A 7,370-nucleotide genomic window follows, 5' to 3' on the forward strand; every position below is an offset into this window, starting at 1 on the left:
AGCAGTAATTGAAAGCCTTTTTGCTGCTGGAAACCCTCAAGGCTGCCAGTCTCTCGTCTGAGCTGCCACTTGCAGATACTTTTTCATTTCCTCTCTGTTTTGCCTCAACTTTCTGTTGAGTGTGTCGATTCCTCACCATGCATCCTGAACCACAGTGTTAAATATGTAGATACAGAGGTATTTACACCCTCCTCTCCTGGGTTGTTTTGTATATAAATTTACCCTGCTCGTAGGCTTCTTGTCTCTGCAAATGCTGTGAGCTGTGAGCTCTGCCTGCGGCTTCGCAGGGTGAAGCTTTGAGGAAAGTGGTGCAAGAGAACATCCAGCATCACTCTGGCTCTGCTGGAGGATGCTGACAGCCAAAGCTCTGGGTCTTCATAGGGAAAAATATCAGCAAAAGGGATGGAGCAAACCAGGCTGCTCCCCTGCATCCCCCAGTGCCTTCTTGTTCCCTGCCCTGCACAAGGATTTTGGTGCTGTGGTAGAAGGGTGAAAGCAACAGCTGAAGAGCAAAACAACATGAAGTGTGAAGAAAGGCTTTAATTTTCACAAAATCTCTTAATCCATTAATCACTGTGAGAATTCTGTATGGAAACCTCCCTCTCGTTTAATACCGCCTAAAGATCATCAAGATAGTAATGACTGTTTTGCGGGGGAGGAGGAGGAGTGAGATGGGACAGGCTGAAGGTGTGGGTTTGTCTCCAAGGAGAGGAGATCAGCCCTTACCAGCACTGAGCCAAGCACATGGAGCTGCTGAAGCTGGGCAAATCCACTTGGGCATCTGAAACAGCTTATAGGAGTTTCAGGAGCAGTCTCAAATGTCCCCTCTCCCACTCCACCACTGTGCCTTTCCTCCTTCACATTCATGCTGTTCCTTCCTTTGCCCTCAGAAGATTTCAGGATGCAAATCTATCCCAGACACAGAGAGAAGCATCACTGACTTCATTGAGGGGAAATGCTCCTGAGCACTTCTGGGATGCCTTTGCTGCAGACTGGATCTGGAGTCTTCATTCTTCCATCCTTTCATTTCACACAGCACCAATGGGAATCAAAAGCAGCACAACAGCAGAGTGGGGATGAGCACAGCCCCGAGCTCCCAGGCAGGCTCAATGCTCAGGCTCTGCTCCCTTTGAGAGGGCTTTTGCAGGGGCTCCAACTGTAAGAAGCTTCACTCAGCCCCCAGAAGCCACTGAGGCTCCCTGCGGTGCCTTTCTGTTGGGCAATGGGACCCTCTCAGTAAATAAAGGTTCTTTTTATTCTTCTGCCGCCTACCACTAGATCTCAGCATTAACAGAACAGCAAGAGGGGAGACCCCAGTGAGTCCTCAGTACAGGTGAATTAACACAGTGGAAATGTTGTTTTATTGCTTTGATGTTTTTCAAGCGATGTGCTTCACTTTACCAGCAATGCCAGCTTCAGACCCAGGAGCCAGTCAGACCAGTCAAGGCTCCCTTCCTCCCCATGACGGTCACACAGACCTCAGGCTGTCCTGACTGTGGTGGGGAACACAGCATCTACAAAGCAGGGTGCTTTCCTGAAGCTGTTAACCTGCTTTGCTCATGGGAAGAAGACAGGAGCAATTAGTATGCAGCATCTTCCTCAGGAAATCAATGTGATTTCAACTCACTGTGAAGTTCCCTGACTGTGTTAGACATGCTGCACTGGTAAAAACTAATTCTCAGAGGAGAAAGAGTGGAAGAAAAAGAAAGAAAAAACGCCTTTTTCAGTGACGAGACGAGGCTAAAATGTTGCAGAGGGCTGCAGCTTGCCAGTGCTGGGGCCGGCTTGGAAGTCCCAGAGCTGAGAGGGCTGCGCAGTGCGGTCATTCCAGCTGCTTATCACAGAACTGAGAACCACTCAGGAGGGAAAGAGAGAAGAGAAAAATAGGGTTAAATGGGTATTGGGAAAAGAAGGGGGACAGCAGGGGGGGCACCCAGCCAGAGGGGAGCTCAGAGAAGGGAATGGAGGGGAGGGAAGGGGAGCAGAGCATCTGCAGAGCTCTGCCAGAGACCAAAGGGAAAAAAGAAATTGCTCTGCAGTTAAATGAGAACCAAGGGAAAACTGCACAGATGCCTGAATCGCCTGAGTGCACTTTGAACAGTAAAAGAGCCAGGCACTGGCAGCGAGAAGAGACACAGGCAGGCCTGAAGGGGGGACACGCAGAGGGTCTGATCCAGCTACAGTCTCAGATCTGGCTTCCAATAAAGTGAATCCCAAGGGCCTCTGGGAGGCTGTGGGACCCTTAGCCAGGGATGGAGGTGCAGTGAGACCTCTGCTGCATCTCACAGCGTTGTTCTCATGAGGAAGCACTGGTAAATGAAGCCTGGAGTGCCCACTTGCCTGCAAGAAAACTGAGACTTACATTAACACAGCCCTGTTACAGACTGGGAACATCACAGCAGGACAGCCCTTCCCATGGGTCCCAAGAAGGTCCATGGTATCATAGAGTTGATGGAGATAGTTTTTGTGTTTGCTTTTGCAATAAGATAAGATCAAGTGTCAGCTGCCCCCAGGGGAGATAGAGCAAAGATGAGCCTGCAGCAGTACCATCCTCACCAGCAAGCTGTGTCCCCCAGGCCTCAGAGCAGTGGGCAGAGCCAGGCACTGTTTACAGGGCCAACCAGCAGCTCCATGCACAGCACACAGGACCCACCAAGGTGTCCAGGCAGGAAGAAGAGGACATGAGACCAAGATCAGGACACATGGCTACAACATGGGTCAAAAATCCCTCTGGGAAATGGGGGGACACAGCTGCAGTGCATGTCCAACAAGTCTGTCCAAGAGAAAGCCTAAAGCCAGACACTGCTGCAGCATCACTCACAGAGCGAATGAAGCCACAGGCTGAGCTTAAATAGGGCTCCCAGACCATGGATGTAGGTGGGGTCAGGGTCATGGAGAGCTTTTGGAACCTTCAGGGCTACGCAGTGTGTAACCTTCAACAAGCAAATGCACTTGGGAAGTCTGAACAGGGCGCAGTAAGGTGTGTCTGCCAACAGCAGCTGAAGGGAGAGCAACCCCACATGAGCCAAAGGCTGTGCTGATAACCCCCATGAGTGCGAAGGAGGCAGCACTGTGAGGCAGGAGCTTCCCTGCTGAGGGCTGAGGCAGAGCTGTGTCCATCGGCCCGTCCTGAAGCACTCTTAGGCTTTTAACAAGATGCACATATCCAGGAGGAGCATTTTTCTTTGTTTTCATTTTACAGCTGTGAATTATTGAAAGCTTTACTGCAGCTCTCCCAAATCATTCAGGGCAAACAAAAGATAGCTCTAAATGTGCTTTCCAACAAAAACAATCAAGATGCCTTTTATTTACGGTTCACCGTTGCCTTCCTTTAGCTACATCTTTAACTGCTTCACCATTTGGTCTGATTAGCAGCGTCTGCTCCAGGGCAGAGGAGGCAGCAAAGAGCCCGAGGTGTTGCAGGTCAAGATGAAAATGCTGTGTGCCATTAACTGTCAAAACTGTAACTCGCTTAAATCAGTGCAATTAGATTGCTCATGGATTACAGGAGCAACCACTGCAGCTATTCATTCCACATGCTGCGCGATTAAACTACAGTCTTGACATTAAAGTGACATGATTAAAAGCAAGTGTCGGAGGCTCAGATCTATGGAAAGCTCAGCAGGCAGGGTTAAGTCCACAGCTTCTTTAGAGGCCTTCTGGGGTTGAACACCCCGGGGTCTGGGAAAGATCTTCAGCCCCTCAGCAGAGCCAGCTCTGCTTTTAAGTCTGTAATGCCATCTTGTGATTATAGCTGGGAAGTGGAGATCATAGGGTCCCCTCTGTGGAGCTTAATGAAGCACGTGGATCTTGTTCAGGCAGATGGAAAGCCCAGAAGTACCCCTGTTCAACAAGTCTGGGGCTAAGAGGAAATCCGTCTCTGACAGAGAAGTCCCTACTCCTGCTTTGAGAGAGTGAAAATGATTCATTTCATTAATATTTATCCTTCCAGTTCAATTCTCTGGCTAAGAAAGCAATTTCTTCCAGGCTGAAGAATTTGATTTAGGTCTCTCTTTAGGTACTGAGGACTAATCTTCTCTTTCAGCGTGGAAGGAAACAGTGCCACATTCAAGCAGTAAAGGCACTTTTCTTCCCTGATTGAAGCCAGAGAGTTCAGTGAGGTCAGCTTTGTTGTAAGCATCCACACCAACTTGAATGCTGAGATCCACTCTAAAGGGCATAGAGATCCAGCACAGGAAACACAGGATCTGTGGAGCTAGAAGCAGTAAAAACAAACACCAGTTGCATCAGCTGTCAGGGAACAGAGCACGGGGCAGCCAACTGTCTGCTTACCCCTTGCACTGCACTGCAGACACACAAGGCAGGACGAGTCAATCAAATGCTTTCTGCCCAAGGGGGGCAGATGTTCTTCCTGGGTACAGGGACACGTGCACATGCAGGCCATTACGCATAGGCTGCTCCTCTCCTACACAGCCTGGTGGTGCTGGGCTTCTTCAGCACTGGTGGAGGGTCGCTGGTGCTCAAGGTGAGGAGTGTTAGGTGCTCTCCAGTTAGCACTGAGGCTCACAACTCGTTAACTTTCCCCATCCTACCCCTCGAATATCTCAGCAAGAGGACACGGTGCCAGAACTCCTCAGAGCTGCACCACAGGCCGACACAGCCCATGGTAGAGATGGAGCCCTTGGTCTTTGAGGTGTCTCCATGGAGTTTTGGAAGAGATCCTCCCAGCATGTGCTGCCACTGGTGTACATCACCCCAACTGCACACAAACCAAATGTGATGGTCAAACTGGAAAGGGCCTGAACAACAGTTCTCAGCAGTGCTCCAGGGTAGAAAATCCAGGGTTATCAGCAGGGCTGATGCAAAGCTACAGTGATGAAGGGACAAGTAATTGCAGACACAGAGGGTACTTCGAGATCTTTTCTTGCAGCCCGGACAACGAGCCCTGCCAAGCCCTGTGTGGGCTGCTTAAGTTTCAACCCATATAATTCATGAGTGCAGAGTGGGGCCCGTACTCATAACCTTCAGATGTTTCCAGCAGCACCAAGAAGACGCTTCAAAAGCTTTTCAAATGCCAAATACCAGAAGCCAGTGACTCTCAGTGTCAGGAACACCCTCTAACTTCACAACATAGGCTTTCCTTGTGTTCCCGCACAGCTTTCCTATCTAGTAATTGGGCACGGAGCATTGTTTCATCTCACACGGTGAGTCAGGCTCAAGCACACGCTCACACATCACTTATGAACCTCAGGTAAAAGCTGTTGCGCCAAGTGAAGCACGTCAGCTCTGCCTTGGGTATCAAATCAAGCACATTCCTGTCACAGCTTCCTGGCAAACGTGTCCCCTACACCCACCACAGCCCTTCTGGCTGCTGAGAGAACGCTCCTGGGACAGCCTGAGCCCAGCAGTGCCTTCCTTGGAACCTGTGCCGCAGCAGCCCTGCCAAGTGCACAGTGAGTGCAAACAGCGCCTGGCAGGGCAGCAGGTCCTCCTGTGCGCCTGAGCTGCTGCCGAGCGCTGTGCACAGCTCTGCCTGCCTGGGCTGATCAGCTGCCAAGAGCTTTCACAGAGGTTTCATCTGCTTAATTGTGCTGTCCTCCCTCCTCTCCCAGGCAGGATTTCAGCTACAGCCCATGTCAGCAAACATCTCATTATTCTTTGATACTGAAGCACTCGCTGGGCCTGTTGTTCATCTTAGCCCGGTGGAAGCTAAGTGCGTTTTTTCTCTCCCGCAAGTGCGGTGTCAGGGATTGACGAGTCGAGACGCTTTGTTTCAAAGCAGATTAGAGATAGAAGCTGTCACAAACGGAAGCATCGCCAACCTTCACCAGAGCTCCCCTCGTCTACACAGAGCCCCCCTGAACTCCGCGCAGCCCAGCCAGCACCGCAGCGACATTACGAGCCTCTCGAAGCCTGTCGAGTCAATGCTCAGCTACATCACAGCTCAGCTACATCACAGCTCAGCTACATCACAGCCCCGCCTGGGGGAGCGGCCCGGGCCCGGACCCGCCTGGAGGGGCGGCGCCTGCGGAACCACCCGGGCGGCGCGGCGAGGTGCGGCCTCTTCGGCGCGGGTTGGTACGGGGTGAGGCTGCGTTATGTCCGTATGTCTGTGTGTCCGTATGTCCGCGTCCCGCAGCGCCCAGCGGTAGTCAGCCTCCCCCGCTGCCGTGCGCGGGCGGTGTTATGCCGCTGGAAGAGCAGCGCGCTGCCGCGCAGCCCCGGCCCGCCGTGCCGTTCTGGCCCTGGAGCGCCGGGGGTCGGCAGCCTCCGCGTGCCGAGAGTGGGGAGCTCCGGCGGGTGGAGCTGCTCCTAGATGGGATGCGGACAGCGCTCGGAGCTCGGCTCTGTGCGGAGCGCCTCGTTTAATGCTGCGGCTTTCGGATGAATGCGGAGCCCGGGGGATGAAGCTGGTAGGGAAGGGGTGGATCCGGCTCGTGTTAACTCCTGTGTGTGCTCTCATTGCAGCCGCGTGGGTTTGCTCGATCCCGCGGGCCGTCCGAAGGAACAAAAGGAGGTGTCGGGGCTGCTCTGAAGGGCCCACGTGGGAGGCTTTGCGCTGCAGTGATGGCTTCAGGATCCGGCCTTAGCAAAAGGAAGTAGCTGCATGGGAGCTATAATGGGAATTTCACGACTGGCCGGAGGTCAAACCAATATCGCTGCCTGATCAGAATCGTATTGTTTTCTTTTGGACTGTTGATTAAAATTACTTAAACTTGGTCGCTGTTGTTTCTGTTGTGTGTTTCGGCTGTGGGATATGGGAGGGTTTGCGGTGTTGAATGCAGCCATGGGGGGCAGGGAGGTAACGCAGCACCCAGGCCCCCACCGTGTGTGCATCCTAACCTCCATTGCTTCTGCAGGGAGATCCGTGCCGCTGCGTCCTTCCTCTCCTCCTGCACCGCTGTGGGTTTAGAGGAAGATGCTGCTTAATTCGAAAGTGGGTAACTGAGAAATGTGGGCATCAGTCCCAGCACAGCACCCGGCCCGTCTCAGTGCACAGCTCCGTGTTCTGTGCAGTGTGAGAGATGCTGCCGACTGGCTTCTGTCCTTGAAGAACTCTTTTTGCAGTGCTGCTCTGATAGATTCATCTCTGGGCTGAGCCTGAGCCTTGGAGAACTGGCCGCACTCTGGCACAAAAAGCAGTAGGAAGGGACAGGGTTGGTTTGTGTGACCCCAAAGCTCGCCTGCAGCTGCCAGCACTGCTTGGGGCGCACAGCAGAGCTCTGCTCAGCAAAGGGGATGGAGATAAAACCCACGGCAGCAAAACAGCTGGGCCTGAAACGAAGTCATTTCATTTCATTTGCTGCCATTTGCCCGGGGCTTTCCATCCATCGGGCAGGAGCCGAGCTCCTCGCTGAGCCCTTTCACCTCCCGTGAGGCTCCGTGCCGGCCCTTCTCTCCTCAGTCCC

At 52.7% G+C, this 7,370-nt stretch overlaps 1 long non-coding RNA gene across 1 annotated transcript; it reads left to right on the forward strand.

Annotated features, from left to right (window-relative positions):
- Positions 1–4,518: 4,518 nt before the first annotated feature.
- On the forward strand, positions 4,519–6,680 carry LOC140258253 (uncharacterized). Its single transcript, XR_011905219.1, has 2 exons — positions 4,519–6,046; positions 6,430–6,680. It is a non-coding gene; the product is annotated as an uncharacterized lncRNA (long non-coding RNA).
- The last annotated feature ends 690 nt before the right edge of the window (positions 6,681–7,370 follow it).

The sequence above is a fragment of the Excalfactoria chinensis genome, chromosome 13, assembly GCF_039878825.1.
Source record: "Excalfactoria chinensis isolate bCotChi1 chromosome 13, bCotChi1.hap2, whole genome shotgun sequence".
Classification (NCBI taxonomy): domain Eukaryota; kingdom Metazoa; phylum Chordata; class Aves; order Galliformes; family Phasianidae; genus Excalfactoria; species Excalfactoria chinensis.